We start from the raw sequence: 25706 nt of genomic DNA on the forward strand, positions 1-25706 counted from the left end.
ATTCAGTATTTCTTCCATCTCATGACTTCCTGTTTCTTATTTTACCCTTGTTTTGCTCAAGTATATCTTTAAATAACTTCTCCAAAATCCTTATATGGGTAAATCTTCTGAATCTCTTCTTATCTGAAAATGTGTGTTCTGTGACCACAACTTTTTTAAAAACATTGTAGGAAAAGAAATACCTAAGTACTCAGAGCATTGTCCCCTAATTATTCCATAAATGCCTGTAAGGGATGTGATTACTTGGTTTTTGTGTTTTTCCCCCAGAATCTATGTTATGATCTCCCATTTGTTCCATGATTGTTGTTTAATTTTTTCTTTTTGGTATTCATAATTTTGAGTTGTAGAAAGTGCAATCAGATATCAGTTATTGGGTTTATTTATTGATAATTATATTAGATGACAAACTTGTGCAATTTTCCCTAAGCGCAAATTGTTATTGTGAAACAAACAGGTGGTCCTCTTCTAGGAAAAAAAACCACTAAAATGTTTGGAGTATCCTCATTTAGTTTTTGTTTAAGGATTCTCTTTACTCTTTTCCTGGGGAGACATGGTCAGATTGCTAAAACTTTTGTTTCAGGAGGGTTTTTCTATGCAGGTGACCTTGAGCTTTATCTTTTTAAAACACGGTCAGTAAGAGAAGTGGTGCTCGTAGGTCAGTGCTATCACCCCTCCTTTTTTTTTTTTAATCACCCCTCCTTTGAAACAGTTGTTGAGATAATAAAAGGTTGAGCTATAAACTCCATTAACAGCAGTCATGCCTGGAAGAAAAATGTGCTTTATTATTTTAGTATAATGAATGACATTGTCTGTGAGGCTTTACTGAGTTTTTTGTACCCCTCTGAAGGTGTGAGATTTGACACAGGTGATTTTTAATGAAGGAAACTGGGTTAGGCATTGACCTTTTACATACATTATAAGCATGTGAAATAACCCTGTGGAAAACATTGCTTGAGAGCAGGAACTACATTAATAGCAGGTCATGAGACCAACGAGGTGCTCTGTCGGGAAGTCCAGTCAGTGGGTTGCAAAAACAACTTGATCCTGTATATAAATGAGGAGGCTTATATAAACCAACCAGTTAAAATGGAAAGAACACAAAAATTAACTGGTTCTGGAGCCGCAGTACATACCAACGTGTCATTTTTTTTTTCTCTAGTGCGTTGTGAACTTCATAAACTGCTTATGGGTTTGCCATATCTACTAACTTATCAAAAGATTCAAGAAATCTTTATAAATGGTCTCTGCTAGTATACAGATATTTTACTGTAATATTGCAAGGATGCATTTCTTACTGTGACCTGTAAACTCATTACTTACTTAAAAAGTATGTGAAAAGGGTGTTTTAGTTTGAAGTCAGCTTTTTACACATGATTCTTGTTGAGCTACTCCAGAGTTAAGAGCCACAGCCCCTGTGGTGAGGAGTCCACGGGGAGAAGGAACAGTCAATGTATCCTTTTCAGCTCTAATTCTGCTGAGGAGATACAGACCAGTAATGTACCTGCAGGGTTCCAATTTCTTGGAATTTCAGGGAACTTCTACTTTTGTCCTTAAACTTGCCTCATGAGACTACTTTAACACTTAAAGGAATGGCAGTATTCTCTTCGAAAAGCATCTTAAAATTTGATGAACTTATTTTTTAATTCACACACTTCTATGTGCAAACTCTCTGTATTAATGTCTACACTCTATCACTGTGCACTTGGTAACTTCTATACTGGATGTGATCTTTTTGAAGGCAGTGGTTCCCCCCCGCCCGCTGCCATATCTAGCAAGGGTTTTGCACATATAATTGCTCAGTAAATGTTTGTTGAATGAAATTAAATGGATATGCTCCCATTCCTATTGTTTCCCTTTAGTTCAGTAAATAACTCATCTTCTAGACAAGTAGAAAGACTCTTATTTATACCATTTAAGGACTTTACCCAAGAATGTATAACCTACAAATTTCTCTGTTGGTCTGTTCCCTCTTTGTATCAAAAGGTTCATTCTAATATTTGATCTAATGTTTCCAGAATGTTTTTCAGACTTAGAAATTAATCCCTCCACCCCACACGCACCCCACAAATCATCAGACCATTGCCGACAACACAACTTGACAACCTTTTCACATCATGCATATGGATAACTTTGGGAGTAAGGACTGGGACAGGTCTGGGTCACCCCAGTCTACTGTGTTGTTGCACTGGAAGTCTGCTCTTTGTAGATATGGCCTGTGTAGAGCAAGCCAAGTGGCCGGCAAGTGGGTAGTAATTATCTGGTAGATCTAGTAGAGCAAAGGATATCCATTGATTCATACTGATAAAATGTTTGGAACAGGGCCTGGCACACAATAAACCCTACATAATATTTATTACTTAAATATTAAAAGCCAAGAAAATATTAATTGTTATAGTAAAAAGGTGGTTAAGTGGAACATTACAGAGACCAACAAGTAGACTGGAGGTCAAAAGCAAGAGGCAGGTGTCTGAACAGTGTCTGAGAAGTGGCTATCCACTGAATGTTCAGAGCTTGGCAGCAAAGGGAAGTAAAACCAAAACTGAGTAGTAACATCAAACAAAGGCGCTGTGTGTTGTGTGTATTTTTTAAATTTAAATTTTATATATTTTATGATTACAAAAGAGATGAAGGCCATAGGGAAGAAATGACTGGAAGTCTTAAAGAAGAGGTTATATTATAAAATTTGGATTCCCAGTGAAGTAGAAATGGATCAGGGGCTCAGTAAAAATGAAGGATTAACTCTAGAGGAGGGGAGAGAAATATCTTTGGTAGCTAGAGCAAAGTATGAGAAGATAAATGTAGGAACAGTGAAGCACATTTAAGAATTTATGCCAGGTGGCCTCATAAGTACCATTAAATTAAAAACGGATTGTCTGCTGCAGGGAACCTTCTCGTCTGTTTTTGGATTAAGATTGCCAGAGAATTAATGAAACTACAGGAAATGATCAACTGAGGGTTGTGATAGAGAATGAATTTTGGTGATGAAGTGGAAATAAAGTGTGTGAAGAAGGATATGGTGATATTTATGGTCCTATTTGGAACACACTGTTTCAATTTTTAAATATGGCAGTTTTTGTGGTCATTAGGTGTGCATTTTAAATATGGTCTTTTGTATATTCAACACATTCTTATTTGTTGAAAGTTCTTGGCCAAAAAAAAAAGTCTTTGGTTTCATCGGACTTCTATTTTAGTGTGGAAAGACAGATACAAATACAATAGTAAAATAAAACTAAGAAGCAAAATATATAGTATGTTAAATAGCAATAATAGTTAAGGAGAAAAGTTATGTAGGATGGGGGTTGGGAGGAAGGAATGGAGAAAGGATGAGAGAGCATGAGAGAGAATTAGTTTCAGGGGATGTGGCTAACAAAGTTCTCACTGAGAAGATGACGGCTGAAGGATGCTCTAAAGGAGGTGCGGGAGAGGGGCAGGTGTTTCATGGACCTGAGGAGGAAGCCTACTGGTCTGTTGAAGGTGCCTTAAGGAGGTCATTTGGCTGGAGCCAACTGAATGGGGGGAGGTGGTAGGAGACGAGCTCAGAGGTGAGCAGGAATCAGGTAGTGTAGAGTCTTGCAGGCTTCAAGACCAGGTGAAATTCCTAAGTGGGGTGGGTGTAGACAGAAAAGAGAAGAGGGCCAGTCACAGAGCCCTCAGTAGCTCCAGGCTTTAGAGTTGTGGGAAATGAGAAGGAATCAGCAAAGGAGACTGGGAAAGGAGAGCCAGGGCAGTGGAGGGAAACAAGGACAGTGTGGTATCTGGAAACCAAAGGAAGAAAGCACTCCAAAAGGGGAGACATGACCAGAGGTCTTGAAAGAGAAGGACTGAGAATTAACTATTGGATTCAGCAATATGGCAGCCACCGTGTCTGTTCTCATGGGATGACTGTGGGAGCAGTTGTCGAACTGATGTGAGTTCAAGAAGGAAAGGGAGAAGAGATAACAGAGGGTGAGTGCTGGCAACTCTTCCAAGGAGTTCAACTGTGACTGGAGGAGAGAATTAGCATTGCTAGCTAGAGAACTGGGATCAAGAGAATTCTTTTGGGATGAGAGGGAAAAAAAATAGCATAAAAAACCAATAGGGAAGATAAAGTGGAGAAGGAAAAAATGAGGGGGGAGAGAATTGTTACAACACTGTCCTTGAGTAAGAGGCAATGGCATCTTGAAGTTCAAGGTGTATGTGTGTGTGTGTGTGTGTGTGTGTGTGTGTGTGTGTGTGTGTGTGTGGAGGGTGGCCTTAACTAAATCTCTTTGAAGTTCACATGCAACATCCTTAAGCATTCAATCCAAGCCTTGAGGGATTACCGTTGGTAAGGCATAATGTTGGAGTTAAAAACTAGTTCACGTTCATTGATTACATTTTAACTCTGGGACATTGGTAAGTGAGATGGAAATCCCAAAGGTGAATGCAGATTGCTGAAGATGGCAGGAAGGGAGTCCCCTGGTGTCAGAATGGGTAGCATCTTACAAACATTCTTGATCCCTGGTGCTGAGTTAGTGAGAGAAAGCCCCGTCTCAGTTGATTATACATTCTCATCTCTCTGGACATAGACTTGTTTCTCATCTCCTGGATAACGGAACCTTCTGACCATTGAGACTTGACTTTCCATTTAATCTCTGTTGGGACCTTTTCATTTTAAGTTTTTGGCTTAATCACCCATGTTCTAGATTTATTCCTTCTGTGACTTCCGGGACCCCAGATTTCTGATTTGCTGATAATTTTCCACAGTCTTCTGTTATAATTTGTTAACTTTCAGAACTTTTCTGCCCACATTTTCTGCTTATCTCCGTCTATTACAATTGTCTTGATGCTTAGAATTGGTATTTGGTTAGCCAATCAGACTATAACATAATTGATTGGATTTTTAAAATTTGGTTTATAAATTATACTTGTTATTCCTGAATTGATTAAATGATTTCTTAAAATTACACAATGATTTAGTCTATTTTTTAAGTCTATAATATTTAGTTTGCTTAAGTGTGTCTCATAATCTACTGTATTAAAAAAATGAAAACCATCAACTAACTAGAATTTAAATTAAATAAATCAAAAACAAAATAGCTATGATGAATAAAGAAAACATGAAAACCAACTCTGGAAATACAATAGTAAAATAAACTAAGCTTTTCTGTGAACGAGTATGTTACAGAGAGTGCTTTTTCTGAAGAAGCAAAAAAGAAAGGCTAATAGTAGCCTAGTAGCCTCTGAAATTAATAAAAGTACATAGGAAAGAGATGTGGTTGTGACTTTAATATGTAATATAAATACTATGATTGGTGCTTCTGTCTTTTTTTTCTAAATCTCCTTTCAAGGTTGTTTATAATTCATTTTGACTGCAGGGTAGATAACTGACACAAGCAGGTCCAGGCTGTGGGGGGAATATTCGTGGCAATCTATCATATGGTTCTAGTTGTCATAAAGATAGGATTCAAATAAGCATATCATTGCCCTGTTTTAAGTATGAGAAGAAGAGTCTGCCATATTGCAATATGTCAATTAAAAAAAAAAGCCAAAATAGTTGAACCCAGAATAGATGGTAAGCAACAATGGCTACCATTTGGTGAGCACTTATTAGGCGCCAAACATATATACTCTCTAATCCTTACAACCATCATTTGAATAGGTGTCATTAAACCATTTTATACACGAACGAAACCTACATTTGTAGAGAAGTTAATTATAAATTTGAATAAGTCTATACAGCCAGTAAATTGAAGAGCAGATATTGGAGCCTGTTTGAACACTTTGGAAGGCATTATATTTTGATTATGACTTATATATCCGTAAGTTTAGTAGATAATTGAATGCGGTGGAGATTAGGTCAATGTTAAATACTTTATTACTGTGGGCATGGTGGAATACTCTATTACCATGGTTCTTAGATGTGCTTGCAGAACTGTGGGGCTCCCTGAGATACTTTCAGTAGGTCACCCAACTATTTTCTTCATAATGTGAAGATGTTATGTGTTCTTCTCACCATGTTGACATTTGCACAGCTGGTACAAAAGTAATGGTAGATAACACTGCTCATGCCTTACTATGAATCAATGTACTGGCACCAAACTCTTTTTTTTGAAGATTTTATTTATTTTTGCAAGAGGTGGGGGGGAGGGAAAAGGAAAGTGGGGGGGAGGGGCAGAGGGAGAAGCAAATTCCCCACTGAGCAGGGAGCCCGATGGAGGGACTCGATCCCAGGACCCTGGGATCATGACCTGAGCAGAAGGCAGATGCTTAACAACTGAGCCACCCAGGCACCCTACTGGCACCAAACACTACTGGTGGTCACTGCATTCTTCACCACTAAGAGTTCACAGTTAAAAACAAAATAAAAAAAAATTTATACCTTATACTAACTACATGTGCACATGAGATGTCTAGAGGGGTGTTCACTAAAATTTCAGTAGTGGTAATCTCTGCATAAGTATTTTCTTATTTGTACTTATCTTTATGAATTTATTTTATAGTGAGGCTGTATCATTAAAGACAACAAAACAACATAAAAGCCATATTATTTTACAGCATGTGTCATTTTTATAAAAACATATGAAACTATATAAGAAGCATATAATGTGTTCTTAGAAACTATTCTTATGGGGCGCCTGGGTGGCTTAGTCATTAAGCGTCTGCCTTCAGCTGAGGTCATGATACCAGGGGCCTAGGATTGAGCCCCGCATCGGGCTCCCTGCTCAGCAGGAAGCCTGCTTCTCCCTCTCCCACCCCCCCTGCTTGTGTTCCTTCTCTTGCTGTCTCTCTCTCTCTGTCAAATAAATAAATAAATAAAATCTTTAAAAAAAAACTATTCTTATAGTGCATTCTTTTTTAGAGATGCTACGTAATAGCTATGATTTGTGGTCTAAATTTAGTGCCAAACTCTTTAATGTGGTAGTTCAATCTTACCTGTTTAAGAAGGTGTTACTGGTAACTTGACAGAGTAGATGCTGATGTTAGACATTTGATAATTCAGCTACACGTGGACAGCTTTACTAATCCTTTTTTCCTTCTGGTATTTATGAATAAGGCTTGGAAGATGGAATTACAGTGATATTTGTAAAAATACTGTAAATTGTTGAAGACCATCGCAGGACATGGTGGCTTTATGGTGGATGCAGTTAATCACAAGCCAGCGCTGTCACAGATGTGACAGTTTTGATGTCTAGTTTTTAGGATAATCTCACAGTCTTTGATCTCATCCTTCTCGCAATTTGAAAATCGTCATCTTTACTTTCTTGATTCAGTTAAGATGATTTAGTGAGTGGGTTAAGTAAATTAGCAGAATCTAGGACAGTTTCTTATCAGTAAAATGAGGATAATAATAGAATTATCTCAAAGGATAGTTCTGAGGATTAAAGGAGAGAAAATATATAAAGCATTTAGAACAGTGCCTGGCATATAACAAGTACTTGATAAATGTTAGCTATTTTTAACTAGGAAGTGCACAAAGTAACTCCAGAGCAAATATTATTTATAAAGAGCTAACTTTCCCGAATATCCAGTTACAAATTGTTCATCTATTTAAATTAGCAATGGTCACGCAAAGGCTCTTATCAGCTTTTCTTTTTGAAGTGGGCACTTGCTTTTCAGGTGGCCTTTGTAATTTGATTAATACTGGTTTCCCAACTGAAAACAATCTGGGTTCAGGCAAGAACCTGTTTAGTATTCTGATTTAGGAAGGTGAGCAGAATCACCATTTTCTCTTTGATTATTTGTTTGCTTATTCATTCATTCATTCATTCATTTTGCAAACATATGTTAGGTGTGAGCCATATGTGGCAAGCTCATCCTGGGGATAGAGAAAAAGGTGTGAGACACAGCTGTTGGAGAGAGATGACTCGGGGTGGCTAAATATAACACGTTAAGTGCTCTTCCCAGGGAAGCACTGAGTGCTATGGGTGATTTGGAGGGGTGTGTTACTGTTACTGGGCTCTAGGTTCCAGCACCAGTTGGAAAGGGCGAGGAAGGGAAGTTTCTCTGAGGGGAGTTGTGTTAGCCAGGGGAAACTGTGGGCAAAAGGGATCCTAGCCTGAAGAGCAAAGTGGTTTTATTCTTCTACCTTGTTCCATGTTCTCTCAGGACCTCTTACCATCTGCTGATGTGTATTAGAGGCAGTTTGCATGGAGGATTTATTAGTGATTTTTTTTGTTGTTCTTCACATTCTGTTCACTAGTCAAAAAGAGAGCATATGTGTTTATCCAGTATTTATAAGTCATCAAAATTTTTAGGAATATTTAATAAAGGCAAAGAGGTTTCAAAAGATTTTTCTGTAGGTTCTTTTAACCATATTTGGTTATTGTTATTTGTTTTTAAATTTAAACATTATTTTTGTTTGTTTACTTCAGAAATGTTGAAGGGATACTTAAAATATTTTTTCTGAATCAACCCACAAACTTATAGATGAATCATAAAGAAAGCCATTTAACAGGTATCTGTATAAAGAAGTCTTTTATTATAATTGAATTTTCAAATCTTTGGGCCCATATTTGCATCTTTAGCAATGGGTTTTTGTTTCTGTTTTTTGTTGTTGTTGTTTCTGTTGTTATTACAATTTTTTTTTTCATCTTTTCATTTTGCCAAATTGAAGTCGAGTATTTGAGGCACTGGAAATTTACTGTCGGGTTGATTTGATGCAATGCTTTAGGGCTGTCCAGAAAGGAGCATGTTAGTTCACTGGTGGTAAGTTTAGAAATGGTTTAAATGATAGAGAGCAGTAGATGAGAAAGAATAGTTCAGGGAAGCTGACAGACTGTGTGCCCAGGAAATACATAATGAGAGGAGAGAGAGTACTAGGCAAGGAATTTAGAATCTTACAGGAGACACAAGGCAAGAAGAGGGATTACATACAAGTCAAAATGTAGTAAGTACCATGAGGATAAAAACAGTGTTTTAGCAGTTCATTCAATAAATTTATTTAGTGCTTACTGTATGGTATGGGTGGGAGTGAGATCATTTGTACTTAAAGAATTCAGGATAGGGTTTGCATAGAGTTCATTTCATTTAATTTGACCTTGAGGGATATGTAGAGAATAGAATTAGAATTCTAAATTCTAAAGAAGTGCTGTTCAATTGAAGTATAATGTGAGCCATATATGTAATTTAAAATGTTCTAGTAATGATATTAAAAGAAGCAAAAAGAAACAGGTGAAATTAATTCTAGTATACTTTATTAAACCATCATGTCCAAAATATTATAATTTAGAACTGTAATCAGAATATATTACATTTTGGTGGAAAGTCCTTGAAATTCACTAGGTATGTTACATTTCTAGCACATCTCAATTCAGAAGCTAAATTTGCACTGGAAATACTGGATCTATATTTAGAGTTCATTAAACTTAACAGTTGAGAAGGAAGATTGACATACACAGTTTGTTCCAATCATACTTTAAAGTTTTCTAATACCTGAATAGGGAATCTGTTTTAAAATTTGCATGTAAATTAATTAAAATTACTCAAAATTTAAAAATTCTTTCCTTGGTCATACTAGGGTCCTCTCAAGTGCCCAGTAGCCACTTATGACTAGGAGATAATGAACTGGGACTAGACCATTCTAAATGATTGAAAAGAACAATTTTGTAGGTAGAACAGCACATGCAGAGACCTCTCCTTTTGTGGGGTTGGAGAACAAAGTACGAAAGCAAATGTCCATAGCAGTTATGCTTGCAAGACTTCAGCTCTCATAAATGCTGTATTTCCCAGAGCCAGTGTGGGTCATATTGGACATTGAGCTGCCTCACTGTGTTTAAAGTTGAAGGTGCTCCACTCCACCCTGGGAGTGGAGCACCTTCCCTGGGAGTGGAGCACCTTCCCTGGGAGTGGAGCACCTTCCCTGGGAGTGGAGCACCTTGGGAGGAACACGAGGACCCTACTGTGTTACAACGAAAGTATAATGTTCACACTTTAAATCAGCCACAAATGTTTATATTATACCTACTATATACTGCTTATGAAGTCAGACATCTATATAATACATACTCCAAAAGATTAAAATGAAAAGTTACAGACAACACAGTTAACTCCCAGCTGCTCAGTAAATTCTTGTAAAGAGATAAATGCTGGTTTAAAAGGTGACTGTTCCCTGTGTTTGTCATACTGGAATGAACTGACTATATTTTCCAAGATGAAACGTAATTAAGAATTAAATTTATATTTGTTGTATTTATTAATTGGTCTCGATTGCTTTGTGTTTGCACCAGAATAATATGTGCAGGAGCCTATCACAGTTTGAAATAGGTTTTAGGTGGTTTTTTTGTGGATTGCTGTCCCATTCCTATCTCTATAGGGCATATAAAAGTTTACATAAAGACCACCAGGCTAACATGGCTCTATTTGGAAAAAATACTTATAAATTTCAGCGATGACTGTAGATGCAGCTTACCGAAACGATTATCAGAAGTGCTTTATTATCTTTGAGTGAGAAGTTATAGTCTTATGACTGTCTTTGAGGGTTGATCAGAAGGTTTTTGGTTTCTTCAATTTGGGAAAGCTTTAGAACAATTAGATCAGTCTATCTTTTTTTTTTTTAAGATTTTTATTTATTTATTTATTTGTTAGAGAGAGAGAGAGAGAAAGTGTACCACCAGGGAGAGAGGCTGAGGGAGAAGCAGACTCCCCACTGAGCAGGGAGCCCAATGCGGGGCTTGATCTCAGGACCCCAGGATTATGACCTGAGCTGAAGGCAGACGCTTAACCAACTGAGCCACCCAGGCACCCTAGATCAGTCTTATCTTTATTAAGGGCATATTTCTGCAGCTTTGACATGAGCCCTTTCTTTTAAGAATGATTACATGATTTAAATACTCTGACATATCTATCCTTAGTTTTTCTTTGTCAAAGTGCTCTGACTGATGCTTTTTCTCTGATGGATTATTGACAATTATGACAGGAATGTAACTTGTCCCTGATGTCTGTTCTCCCTTAGTAATAGAATTCTACTCTAGGTGCATGGCCATTCAGAGTCAGGACTACATTTCTTAGCCTCTCTTGCTGCTAGGAATTCCTCTAGTTTTGATCAGTGGGATGCAAGTAGGATTTTTGTGTGGCAGCTTTTTAAATAAAGTGTTCTTTTTTCTTTTCTTTCTTTTCTTTCTTCCTTCCTTTCTTCCTTTTCTTCTTTTTTCTTTCTTTCTTTCTTTCTTTCTTTCTTTCTTTCTTTCTTTCTTTCTTTCTTTCTTTCTTTCTTTCTTTCTTTCTTTCTCTCTCTCTCTCTCTCTCTCTTTCTTTCTTTCTTTCTCTCTCTCTCTCTTTCTTTCTTTCTATGTGTGTGTTGTGGGGGCCATGCCCCTTGCTTTCTTTTTCTCTTTATTCATTCTTTCTTCATGTCCTGCTGCCTGGGATTCATTTGCCACTATTTTGGACCATGGGGCCAAGGCCCCTCAAATTCAGAACAAGCAGATAGAAGGAACCTGCATCTTTGATATTTAATGACATGATGAAATACCAAAACAAGCCTGTACTATACACTGGACTTTAATGTGAGAGGCAAATAAACTTCTGTTTTCTGTAACCAGTCGTTATTTTGGGTTTCATCATAGCAGACGAACCCAATCCCATCAATCCATGTAGACATTCATACTAGTAGGACTCTTGGAGGCAAGGGTGAAAACCACCACCAATATGAAAGGATCCTGAGTGGCCCATGGAATTAGAGGAGACCCAGAGGTCATTAGCCACACTTCCAAGGATGTCTACAACCAGGAACCTAACCCCACGAGACTCCTTCTCTTCATCTCTTGGTTTTAATTCTCTTTTCCTCTATGTTTCATTTTGTGTTACTCTAGACCGGCTTTCTCCAGCAAAGGGATATGGTCACCTGTGGTACCAGACTAACTTCCTCAACACCTTGAAAATGTAGATTGAAAACGGCTAGTCTTGTCTTCTATTTGAAAAAATATTGGGGAGTGACTCAGATTGACCTGTCTTGGGTCACATAACCATCCCTGTATCTGTCACTGGTCCAGCTTGGATTACATGCCCTGCATTGTGGTCTACTTTGTGGGGGATGGAGAGATTGGCCCAGGGGGGAGGGTGCAAGAATTGGCAGCATCCTCTAGAACCATTTGTTGTAAATTAAGTTTGGTGCTATTTAGATAAAACAGTGCTTATTAGTTCAGCTGATAAGTCATTCATAAATGATTTATCATAAAAATCATCCTTTTTTTAAAAGATTTTATTTTTTATTTGACAGAGAGAGAGAGAGAGCGAGCACAAGCAGGGAGAACGGCAGGTAGAGGGAGAGGGAGAAGCAGGCTCCTCACTGAGCAGGGGCTCTATCCTAGGACCCTGGGATCATGACCTGAGCCAGAGACAGATGCTTAACCAATTGAGCCACCCAGGCATCCCTCATCTTATCCTTTCTTGAAAGTAGCCCATGTATGAAAAAACGAGGATCACTAGTTTGCTTTAAATTTGCTTTCTGACTTTGAAGTTGTGAATTTTGGCAAGACACAGCTCAGATGTCTTTTATGGAATTTTTATGAAAATGACCTGTCCACGTTATCATACTATACAGGCAAATTTTTAGTAGCCATTGAAGAGATTTCCCGAATTTCTTTTATCTTCAGTCGTGTTGATTATAATGTCAGCACTGAAGAATTGGCTGTAATCATGAATTCATTGAATAGAAAGGAGGAAGCATTTTGAGTATTAGAAAATGAAGACTATTATATCATAAAAAATGTTTCAGTGGCACATTCTATTTAAAATTCTAAAGTGAGAGTTTTCTTCAAGGAATTAAAATTTAGCTCGATGTTTGACATAAATGAAATTTGATAAGTAAAAGTACTTTTTTTGGTGGGAGAGCTTTGATATATTGAGTTCCCAAAGTTTACTTGAAATCTTAACAAAATCATGGAAGATCAATTAATTGAAAGGTAATGGTGTCATGTGATCGAGTTGTGTTGAAGGGTTTAGGAGATCTCTGTCTAGAGGGCACGTTTTACAGCAGGGGTTAGTTATGACAGGGCACTTTTCTTCCAGGTGGCTTTTAGGCAACATGGTGACATTTTGGAGACTTCAAAGGTAAAGGTTTATTGCTTTGGAAGTACTATATTTATTAATCTGGTTTCAATCAAATGTCCATGATGTGCACAGAAGGGGTATGTTCTTCAGGACTCTCAAAGGCTCAAACTTCCTATTGTTTTCTGCAGTCAATCAAAACTGGGGTTGAGTCACCTAAATCATTATATGCTGTTCCTTTGGTATCATTTAGCCAGTCAACACAAGGCATGTGGGGGGGAGGGGTGGGAAGGGAGTCTTTGATATTTAATGAACAAAGACGAATATCTTTAAAAAACTAGTATCAGCTCTGGAAAAAAGTATTTTCTGATCAGAAACTTTTCTAGGTGATAGTCACCATAGTCACAAATAAGAAGAAAGAATGAGGGCCAGAAATGTAAGTCTTGCTGTAAGATTTTATTGTACATACTAATTTTTCATTGTACTAGGAGCAACTGTATCAGGCACCTCTGTTATGACTTAGGTTGTTTGCAGGAGTTGAATTCTACTCTGGGGTTGGAGATAGTGCAGTCTAGAGCTCCAACATGAATAGTCACTGTGCGAACGTACCCCTCTTTCACCCACGGAAGTGCTGGTCGAGGTCAGGGATTAGGCTTCTGGGTGCTTGCTATTGCCCTTCTTTCCAGCCTAATATTGGCAAGAAGTGAATGTATGTTTTCATTTTTATCCTAGAGTAGCCAGCAATTAGGACTTTTCTTCTTTGAAGAAGGGAGACCTATGCACATTTAGTAGTTATGTGTACAGATAACTGATGACTCTGAAAAAAAGTTCAAAGATGTCATTATTTTCATTTGCAAGGTGAAAAATTCTGTTGTGGTGGTATAAATATCTGAAGTCATACAGAAGGCCAGGACAAAAATAGGTTTCTGAGAAAGGCATGTTTTTTTTTTTTTTTTTCTTTTCTTCCTGATACTATTACAGCTTTATGTACTGATCTCAGCCAGAACTTGTCATGTCCAGGTCCCTCTGGGTTTAGCCTTCGCTCCCTTCCCTCTTTTCCCCAGGCCCATTCTATTTCCCAACTAAGGCTTGCTCAAAAAGTCCTCCCCTCATTAGCTCAGACATTTCATAAGTTAAAATCACTTACTGAGTATCTAGTTTTAGCATTTTGTTTAGATGGCTTTGTACTTTCATGTATCATGATAAAGGACCGAGAACTATCTTTCTTACTATGTTTATTGTGTCCTGTTTGAAAATATCTAACAGAGTCAAGGTTATCAAGTGCTGATTTTGATATATTCTAATTTTTTTCAGTCTAACTTTATTTGAAGACTTAATTGATTTTATTGCCAAACTGTCCAGTCAGTTAAAATGTCAGTTAACTTATTTTCCAGTGTTTAATTTTATGTCAGAATGGGAGCAGTAGTAATAATGTTTTACAAACAGTGGCGTTTTTTCAGTATTACAAAAGACTTAATTTTTTTTCCTTTTTTTTCCCCCTTAGGTAAACCAGTTCATGTAGGAAAGCTCCCTCTAGTGTTTCCTAGAGCAAATACAAATTGTATTGGGCTATTTTTTTTTTAGAAGACTTAAATTTTTTTTTAAAGATTTTATTTATTTATTTGACAGAGAGAGGGACAGCGAGAGAGGGAACACAAGCAGGGGGAGTGGGAGAGGGAGAAGCAGGCTTCCCACGGAGCAGGGAGCTGGATGCAGGGCTCGATCCCAGGACTCTGGGATCATGACCTGAGCCGAAGGCAGACGCTTAACGACTGAGCCACCCAGGTGCCCCAGAAGACTTAATTTTTTAAAGCAATTTGGGGCTCAGAATAAAATTGAAAGGAATGTACAGAGATTCTCCAGATACCCTTGCACCCTCACGTGTATAACAACCCTCATTATCTGCATGACTCATGAGAACTGTATGTTTGTTACCAAGGATGAACCTACACTGACACATCATGATCACTCAAAGTAAATAGTTTGTTTTAGGTTTCATTCTTGGTGTGGTACATTCTTTGGATTTGAACAAATTTGTAGCTTTGCGCAGTGGCAGTATCATAGCCAATGAAGTTTATCCGAGGCGCGATTATTGCTAATTGAACAAATTTGTAATGACATATATCCATCATTATAATACCATAACAGAGTATTTTCACTGCCCTAAAATTCTCTGTGCTCTCCCCAGTCATCCGCCCTATCCCCTTCCATCCTTTTTTACTGTCTCCATAGTTTTGCCTTTTCCAGAATGTCATATAGTTGGAATCGTACAGCATGTAGCCTTTTCAGATTGGTTTCTTTCACTTATTAATATGCCTTTAAGGTTCCTCCATGTCTTTTCATGGCTTAATAACTCATTTCTTTTTGGCAATGAATAATGTTCCATTGTCTGGATGTACCACAATTTATTCATTCGCGTACCGAAGGACATCTTGATTGCTTCCAAGTTCAATTATGAATAAAGCTTCTATAAATATCTGTGCACAGGTTTTTGCTTGAATAGATGTTTTCAACTCCTTTGAGCAAATACTAAGGAGAGTGATTGCTATATAGTAGGATAAGAGAATGTTTAGTTTTGTTACAAATCATTATGTTTAGTTTTGTAAATAATCACCAAACTCTTCCAAGATGGCTGTACCATTTTGCATTCTTACCATCAATGTATGAGAGTTTCTTTTGATCCACATCCTCACCAGCATTTGGTGTTGGTAGTTTTCCAGATGTCGGCCATTCTGATAGCTACGTAGTGGTATCTCATTGTTGTTTTAATTTGTATTTCCCTAGTGACATGTGGAATATCTTTCTGTATGCTTATTAGCCATCTATTTATCTTTTTTGGTGAGGTGTCTGTTAATGTCTTTGGCCAATTTTTTAATGAGGTTGTTCATTTCTTATAGTTAAGTTTTAAGAGTTCTTTGTATATTTTGAATGATGGTCCTTTAGCAGAAGTGTCTTTGTCAAATATTTTCTCCCAGTCTATAGCTCTCCTAATAATGTCTTTTGTAGAACAGAAGTTTTTAATTTTAATAAAGTCTAGCTTAATTATTTCTTTCATTGGTCATATCTTTTATGTTGTATCTAAAATGGTATCACTATACCCAAGGTCATCTAAATCTCCTATGCTTTCTTCTTGGATTTTTATATGTTTGCATTTTGCATGTAGGCATATAATCCATTTTGAGTTAATTGAGTTTGTGAAGGGTGTACTCTGTGTCTAGAGGAATTTTTTTTTTTTTTGTATGTCCAGTTCCAGTACCATTTGTTAAAGAGACCATCTTTGCTTCATTGTATTGTCTTCACTGCTTTGTCATAGATCAGCTGACTATATTTATGTGGGTTTATTTCTAGGCTGGCTATTCTGTGCCATTGATCTCTTTGTCTTTTCTCTCACTAACACCGCACTGTCTTCATTACCGTAGCTATATAGAAAGTCTTGAAGTTGGACAGTATCAGTCTTCAAATTTTGCTTTTCTTCAGTATTGTCTTGGCTATTCTGAGTTGTTTCTTCTCCATATAAATTTTAGAATCAGTTTATCAATATCCATAAAATAAGTTTCTGGGATTTTGATTGGGATTGATTTGAATCTATAGATCCAAGTTGGGAAGAACTGCCCTCTGGACAATATTGATATCTATTTCTTTAGTTTTAGAAATAGAAATATCTATTTCTTTAGTTTTTCTTTCATTAGATTCACCAGAGTTTTGTAGTTTTTCCCATAGAAACTTTGCACATGTCTTGTTAGATTTATACCTAAGTGTTTAATTGGGGGGAAGGTGCTAATGTGGATAGTATTTTGCTTTTAATTTCAGATTCCCCTTGTTCATTGCTGGCATATAGGAAAGCAAATGACTTTTGTATATTAACCTTATATCCTGCAACCTTGCTATTATCACTTATTCTGAGAGAGTGAGGGTTTTTTTTTTCTTTCAGATTTTCTACATTGACAATTGTGTCATCTGAGGACAAAGACAGTTTTATTTCTTCCTACCCAAAACTTATACCCTTTGTTTCCTTTTCTTCCCTATTGCATTAGCAAGGACTGATATTAAAAAGAGGAGTGGTGGGGCGCCTGGGTGGCTCAGTCAGTTAAGCCTCTGCCTTCAGCTCAGGTCCTGATTCCAGGGTCCTGGGATCGAGCCCCGCATCGGGCTCCCTGCTCAGTGGGGAGCCTGCTTCTCCCTCCCCCTTTGCCTCCTGCTCTGCCTGCCTGTGCTCTCTCTCTCTCTCTTTCTGTCAAATAAATAAATAAAATCTTAAAAAAAAAAGAAAGAGGAGTGGTGGGAGGGGACATCCTTGCCTTGTAGTTGATCTTAGCGGGAATGTTTTGAGTTACTCCGCATTAACTATGATGTTAGGTTTAGGTTTTTTGTAGAAAGCCTTTATTGGGTTGAGAAATTCCCCTCTGTTACTAGTTTGCTGAGAGTTTGTGTGTGTGTGTGTGACAGTTTTTGGAATGAATAGGTGTTGGATTTTTGTCAAATGCTTTTTCTAAATCTATTGATATCATCATGTGATTTTCCTTTTTTAGTCTGTTGTTTTGATGGATTATACTAATTGATTTTCAAAAGTTGAACTAGTCTTGCATACTTTAGATAAATCCCATGTGGTCTTGGTGTATAATTCTTTTTATACTTTTTTGGATTTGATTTGCTAATATTTTAAGAATTTTTGCATCTATGTTCATGAGAGATATTGTAGTTTTTCTTTTCTTGTAACATCTTTGTCTCGGTTTTTTGTTTGTTTGGTTTGAAGTTAATGCTGGCTTCATAGAATGACTTAGGAAGAATTTTCTCTTTCTTTCCTCTGAAAGAGATAGTAGAGAATTGGTATAATTTCTTTCTTAAATGTTTTATAGAGTTCACCAGTGAATCTCTCTGGGCTTGACGTTCTCTTGTTTGGAAAATTATTAATCATTGATACAATTTCTTTAACAGGAATACACCTATTTAGATCATCTATTTTTTCTTATATGAGTTTTGTCATTCAAGGATTTTTTCTACTACATTTAAGATATCAAATTTATGCAAATGAAGTGAGTCATAGTATTCTTTTATTATCCTTTTAATTTCCATGGGATCTGTAGTGATGTCCCTTCTTTTATTTCTGTTAGTAATTTGTGTCCTCTCTTTTTCTTAGTTAGGCTGGCTAGAGGGTTATCAGTTTTGAACTGTATACTTTTAAATATGTGAGCATGAAGTAAATAATAGGACTAATTTGCTGACTAGAAAGCATCCAGTTGAATAAGCAGGTAATAGGTTGATCTCATATTGAAGGTGATCTGTGGTTGGGTAAAGGGCTATGCTGCATTTGAAACTGTGGGTCTCATAGTGCCAGCTTAAAAAAATAAACAACCTCTTTTCAGGGGTGCTTCTTAGATGCCCCTATTCTATGTTATTACAGTTAAAAAACCAGAAGATTAACTTTCTAGATTAAATATGTATAAGAAGTTTGAGTTTCTTGTGTTAATGACTTCGCTTATTTTCCCTTTTTGGTCATATTCATATAAATACCCATATGTAATAAAAGAAATATGGAATTATTTTTTACAAGTGATACAAATACTTTATAATCTGTGTTACTCTTATTTGCTAAGGTAAAGAATTATATTTCTTTTTTTGCCTAACTATATGCAAACTTTTTCCAAAATGTATTCCTTACATAAACATTACTTATATAGGATAGCTTCCAATCTCATCCTAGGCAGAAAAGGCAGTTTACCTACATGGTTTCATTTCAGGGTACAAAATCTCTTCTAATTGCTGGCTCATTCCTGAATTCCTACCTGATAACATGAGTTCTCAAGTTCAACCTTAGATTACAATACACATTTTCCCATGAAGGGGTTGTAGGGGCACATTCAACATCATCAGAGCATTGGAAGGGTAGCCTGAGAGGTCTAAAGATAATTTCACCTCACAGTTTTGTCTGTATTCAACCTTGAATTGCATCATTCAGTGTTCCATACTGTGTCTCTCTCCTTCCCCATCATCACCTCAGTTGATGGTCATTCTTTCTGTTTTACTTAGGAACTTAAAGCAGTCAGAGGAGAAATTCTCCATGCCCCCCCCACCCCATCTTCCTGCATCTGTGCCTTTATATTTTGCCTTTCCCCTTGAGGTGGACTGTCCATGTCCCTGGGTCAGTTCAGACTCTTCCAGTGTGCCCTAGGTGCTGCCTCTAGTTAAGGACATTGCGGGCAATTCTGTCTTCTTCCTCCAGATCATCAGTTTCCCCTTTACTATTGGATATTCTCTACTGGAGCTGTCATTTCTTACATCCATGAGAGAACCGTCTTTTGACTCACTTGCTGTACCTATAGCTCCTGCCCTAATAGGTTTCCTGCACCTAGTGTTTTGGATTCTATTCCTGGAATTTTCTTTGGAACCTACTCCAGGAAGAACTTTGCTCTAAGTCCCCACCAAAACTTCTATTGTTGCTTATTCCCTCCTTCATGGAAGCCTTTCTTACTTGGCTTCACCATACCGTTCTCACCTGGTTTTGCCCCTGGGACTGGTATCTTCCTTTGCCCACATCTTTGCATGTCCCAGACTAAACAGTGTGTGCCTCAGGGCTTGGTCCCTAGAGGTATTCCCTTTGCCTGGCTCTCTCTGCCTCACTCTGACATCTGTACTCACTCTCTCTATGAACTCATCTCATGGCTTTAAATACCATCCGTATACAAATGCCTTCCAAGTTTTCTTTCTTTGCTTTGTCCTCTCCCCTGAACTCTAGACATGTATATTTATGTATATATTTCCCCTTAGATGCCTATAAGCTTCTCAAAATTAACATGTCTAAAACTAAGCTCTTGCTCTCTGAAGCTTCCCCCACCCACAACCTGTTTCACTGCAGCTCTCTTTTTCTGGTTCCTCTGGCCAAAACCCGTAAAATTCATTCATGCTTCCTTTCCTTCTGTTACATGCCACATTAGATCCATCAACAAGTCATCTTGACTGTGCCTTTTAAATTATACCCAGAAAACTTCATTTTCTCACCCCTTCCCTTGCTGTCACTCCACTGTGAACCACTGTTAGCTCAGTGGCTCCTGCTTATCACCCTTGCCATCTCTTCTCCATACAACAGCAATGGGAGCCTTTAAGCATCGAACTCAGCACCCTACAGTGGCTTTCTGTCTCACCAAGAGTAAAAGCCAAAGTCCTTTCAGGGCCCTACGTGGTTGACATGCCTCCTCCTGTTCCCCACAGTGGCCTCTTTGATGGTCTCACTCCCATGGCTTCTCGCTGTTCCCTGAACACGCCAGGCAAATTCCTGCTTCAGGGCCTTTGTACTTGGTGTTCTGTCTGCCTGGAATGTCACCCCCCGGTATGAGCCATACCGGTATGGCTCACCTCCTTGCTGACTTCAGGTTTTTACTCAAATATTTTATAGAGAGTCCTTTCTCTCAAATTGCAACTATTCTGCCACCCCCTCCAAACTTTTTGTCCCCTTCCCTGCACTATTTTTGTCCTTAGCCATTTTTACTATCTAGAATCCTTTATATTTTACTTATTATGTCCCCCCCACTGCAATTTAAATTTCGTGAAGGTGATATTTATCAGCAGCTCCCCGCTTCTTCCATCTCTTTACAGTATAAATCCTGCTTATATTGTAGATTTAATTAAACATTATAGAATGCTTTCATTGTCCCCGCGCTGTATCAGGCACATTTACACATTTAATTTCCCCACTTTATTTCTGAAATCAACATTGTGATTCCTATTTTACAGATGAGTGGAAAACCAAAGGCTGAGAAAGATGTACAGTGTCTTTACTACAGATAATAATAGATATTGGAATGGGCTTTAAACTCAAGGCCTCTAACTTCACGTTCTGTGCTTTTCTAATATACCATGCTAGGGACAAATCCACTTTACAATAACGATTTAACTTTTGAAAGGGAATTTGGAAAGGACTGCCCTTGCCAATCCTTCGCCATCTCAATTCTTACTCCCTACCCTACCCCATCTTCTGTCTTGTCATGCTGTTTCTCTCCAGCACAAACTCAGTTGCTATTGAGGACACTTGTAAATTTGGAACAGTCATAAAAGCACAAGTCCTATCTTCCAGCAATGGTATTCAGTGACGGGAGCAGTGAGACAGAATGGGAGGGGAGAATTTAGCAGAAAGGTTTTAAGAATTTCCCTCTCTGATGCTTGAGCTAACTCAGAGGCCACCAAGAAACTGCAGTTAGAGAAGAGCTGAGCCAGAAATGAGTTTGGAGCAAAGTGGCTGAGAATATCTAAGAAGTAAAGTGTGATGTGAGAGGAAACTGTCTTGACTCCAGCCCGTGTGGCTCAAAAACCAAGCAACTTGGATGACTGTGGTGTTGTCACAGAGATACTCTGCTTTCTTTGGCTCTAAATAGTCTCCGTTCTGTAATCTCATCCTGTGTTTCTTTATTGGTGTAACTTTTGGGATGTAAATAGTTTGTTTCCACATCTATAAAACAAGATAGTGGGGATCAGTGATCCCATTAGGGCACTTTTAGCTATAAAATTATGTGATTTTTAAAATCCTGCATTACTCTAGTGATTTTGAATCTACATCTAGTGATAATCAGACCTTTTTTACTGTGCAAAATTTCCCTTAAAATAATAATTTATATTTTTAACCAAATACAAAAATCGCTGAAGCACTTTCAGATACAAGTTAAAATGGTTTTTAAAAATCAGTTTTATTTCTTATTGAAATTGTCAGACAGCCTTGTCTTAAAAACGACAACACAGACCATGCTTCCAAGGTAACAGGGGCTGGAAAAACCTCCTGTCTCCTCAGGTAATGGGTGGTGTTTCTTTAACTAAGTGAAGGATTTCATGGCATGGACCTACCTTCTGATCACTTTCCACTGGTTAAGAGGAGATTTTGAAAACCAAACAGAAATTATAACATTAAATAACCAAATTAGTTTTTTTCTCAAAATGCCGAGCTGATCTTTTATTTTTATTTTTATTTAAGTAATCTCTGCATCCAATGTGGGGCTTGAATCAGGACCCTGAGATCAAGAGTTGCATGCTCTTCCCACTGAGCCAGCCAGGTGCCCCTTAATACTTTAAAACATACTTAGAAGGGAAATCTGCCCTCCTCCTAAAGGCATGTCTTACTTTCAAAGCAAATGTATTTCTTTTCTATACCGTCTCTCTTGGCCTGAGACTAGTTTAAATTGTTAGTTCTTTTCATTAGGCAGATTTTTCAGTTTACTTGAAATATTTGCTAGTGTTTTTTCTCAACTTCAAAAAAATACTATCCCTCTCCTTTTTGTACTTATCTAAATTTCTCTGTGCCTACTGTAACTATTACAATAATTAACAATGAATCAAGGAGTTAAGCTCATATCGATTGTAAAAGAATTTACTCACTTTTTTGCTTTATTTCTTAAGCTTATTTTCATATTCATATTTGTTTCCATTTTTAAATGTTTACTGAGGTTCATCTGTTCACCAGTTTTTTTGAGGAAAAAAGATACCGTACTATAATCTTTTCTTGTCTTCATAATTATTTAAGTAGTGTAAGAAAGACAGTGGTTATCAAACTTAAAATGTTTCTTTTTGAAGAAAGCTAAAACTTCTGCTCTTTAGTCCTGAACAATCAGTGTGTTTCCTGATTGCAGAGTCAGGAAATACTTTACTTTTGAAGCAATAACGGTTATTCCTGGGAACTTTTATGATTGGCTGCATAGTGATAACGTGGACTTTAACAAGTACAATGGATTTACTGCTGCCTTATTTGAAAAGAAAGAGAACTTCTTAAGTGTGACAAAAGGCTAATTGCTGAGGACTGCATCAGTTTGGCGTATTTAGTGCTCTTGGAGAACGACTTTCAGCTGGCTTCCTGACCAAAGGTATCTTTCCCTAGTGCTTTTTACTATCCAGATTTTTCTCTGGTGTTTGCCTAGACCTTTAAACATCAGTTGTGGTTCTTGTAGAATTTGTTTTCTTTTGAAGTCAGGTGGAGTGTAATTTTTATAATACCCTTGGATTTCTTGGAGTGTGATAACTAATTATGATAATTAATGAGAAACCACAGCATGACATCCAGGGATCTAGTGGCAATTTTTTTTTCCTTCTCTGGAGTGAGAAATTGCTGTTGTCTGATTTTTGATATTTGAATCTAAATTCTTTTTTGAGGTCACTGAAGGTGTAACAACAACATATTGGCTTAAGGTGGCACTGTGCTTTTTCTTAATATTATGAGACATTTGAAAAAAGCCCTGTTCATTTATTGTCTGTTGAATTGACTATTGTGTGTTAATGAAAATGAGTAATTTCAATGACTTACACTATTTCTGGTTTAACAGAGTGAATTTTCCATCTCCTTGATCCTGTATTGACATTGGTGCAAAAATAAACTCACAGAAATTTGGATCTGGATGAGGTCTTATGGACCTTCTATCTAGCCCCCCTCCACCCCCTTTCACTGGTGAAGAAACTCTGGGATTAGGAATAGCACAAATTTTCCTGGCAGAGCTAGGGATAGAATACAAACCGCTCAGTCCCTATTTGGGAGAGTCTTTTTCATTATTGTTGTTTTGTGTTAAAGATTATGTCCTGCTACAGAATAAAAACCTTGCCTTTGGGGTCGCCTGGGTGGCTCAGTCGTTTAAGCGTTTGCCTTTGGCTCAGGTCATGATTCCAGGGTCCTGGGATCGAGCCCCGCATCGGGCTCCCTGCTCCGCGGGGAGTCTGCATCTCCCTCTGCCTGCCGCTCCCCCTGCTCATGTGCGCTCTCTCTCTCTGACAAATAAATAAATAAATCTTTAAAAACAGCAACAAAGAAACACCCTTGCCTTTAGTTGGCATTAAATCCTCATCAGGTTCCATGCAACATAGTCAGATCCTGAGCAATGATGTTACTCATAGCTCGAGTATGAATAACTAGGTTATGTACCTAGAGTGTGTAGTTTGAGGTGCTCCGTGGCATCTGGAAACATTCCTGACATGTACATTCACTTCCCGGCTGGGTGAGCACTGAGCAGAGTGAAAAGTTATGGCTTTCCATTTTTGGGGAATGCCAGATCTTGAGTTAGCAACAGAAATTTACTAAACCTGTATCAAACCTGCTATTTATACTTCTGTTTCCTGACAGTGGTCGCTCAGTTTCTTCTGAGAAGAGAATACTTTCCCAGCGGTCACATGGAAGAGCTCTAGTAAGAACAAAATCACCACCACTCAGTTCTCCACTTAAGAGTTTACAGTAAAGGAGCACCTTGGGTGGCTATCCCTTAAGCATCTGCCTTCGGCTCAGGTCATGATCCTAGGGTCCTGGGATCGAGTCCCGCATCGGGCTCCTTGCTTGGCGGGAAGCCTGCTTCTCCTTCTCCTACTCCCCCTGCCTGCCACTCCCCCTGATTGTGCTCTCTCTCTCTCTGTCAAAAAAATAAAATCTTAAAAAAAAAGTTTACAGTATAATAGTAGAGCGGGAAAAGAGATGTTGAAAGATATAATACATATGAAGACTCAAATTCATTCAAAAACATAGAAAAGGACATAGAAATATGTCAGCTAACACTGTCCTAGGGGAAAAATATCATTTTTCCAAAATGTCACATGTATGTGCAAGTACTGGACCGAGTTTTATTTTTCTTCTGCTGCTTCTGATTGGCCGCTTAAATTAAATGCCTCATAGGTTTTCATGTTTCTCTAATAACTCATTTCCCCACTATGGATGTTTTACTGACCTTACTTCATCAGTGTCTCTCTCCTGGTGTGGCCTCCGAGTGTGTCGGCAGCGGCTGTATAATATTTTGTGTGTGCTTGCCACGTAATGGTAAATAGAAACAGCTGGAGGTTGTTCGGTCAGTTCTGCAGGGGGAGCCTCTCTGCATCCCGGGTCACTGAGAGCTGTTGATATCATGACCTGAGGGAGGGTGTCATGGTGCAGTTAACGCTCAGATTATTGGAAGATGAAATGACCAACGCAGCTTAGGCAAGATGATAAGCTTTGCTTATATAAACTGGGTCATTAACTGAATTACATTTAGGTACTAAGGCTTTGCCTGTGGTCACAGGGAAGTGTCAGTAAGACTGTAGAAATTCAGCCCCTAATCAGTTCCCCACATATGAGAGCTCTCAACCTAATGGTAGAGAAAAGGCACAAATGTGGAAGACAGAGGAATTGATACACCTAAGGTTGAATTAACTTTATTTGTAGTCTCAATAGTAGAATACAACTCTAATAATAGTTTACATATTTATAACAAGATCAAAATTCTGCAGGTTAAAAAAAATCCTACAGATAATCTTTCCTCACTCTACAGAGACACTTTGGAAATTTAGGAACCCTTGGGTTGCAAAATTAGATGAGAAGTATTTCATGAAATATGGTTAGTGAGGAAGAAGGCATTGAACTGTCTTAGGGTTTTGCCTAATAGCCACTAGAATCATTTTGCCTTTTTTTTTAAGATTTTATTTATTTATTTGACAGAGAGAGAGACAGAGAAAAAGCAGGGGGAGGGGCAGGCAGAGGGGGAGGGAGAAGCAGGCTCCCCATTGAGCAGAGAGCCAGACATGGGGCTCCATCTCAGGACCCTGGGATCAGAACCCACGCCGAAGGCAGATGCTTAACCGACTGAGCCATCCACGTGCCTCAGAATCATTTTGCTTTTTGCAGGGTTGCATATGTAGCTCACTCTCCTTAGCTTTGGCCCTTGTCAGATACTAAGGCAAAAAGAAAATGACAAGAAGGCTAAGGTTGCTGGTCATGTGTTAGTAAAAACACCTGATTTCTTCCCCGAGACAGGTCAGGTGTTCAGGGTAGTCAT

At 38.0% G+C, this 25706-nt stretch overlaps 1 protein-coding gene and 1 pseudogene across 5 annotated transcripts in view; both read left to right on the plus strand.

Annotated features, from left to right (window-relative positions):
- Positions 1-25706, plus strand: part of TBC1D4 (TBC1 domain family member 4) — a 178425-nt gene that overhangs the window by 80322 nt on the left and 72397 nt on the right. Inside the window, exon 1 of one of the 5 annotated variants that reach the window (XM_027589382.2) lies at positions 8784-8848. The exons of the other annotated variants lie outside the window; for them this stretch is intronic. The gene's annotated coding sequence lies outside the window, so the exon portion shown is untranslated. Of the gene's footprint in view, positions 1-8783; positions 8849-25706 lie in introns of those variants that run through there. 5 annotated transcript variants of the gene reach the window in all.
- Positions 14987-15108, plus strand: LOC113921067 (annotated as a pseudogene).

The sequence above is a fragment of the Zalophus californianus genome, chromosome 3, assembly GCF_009762305.2.
Source record: "Zalophus californianus isolate mZalCal1 chromosome 3, mZalCal1.pri.v2, whole genome shotgun sequence".
NCBI lineage: Eukaryota > Metazoa > Chordata > Mammalia > Carnivora > Otariidae > Zalophus > Zalophus californianus.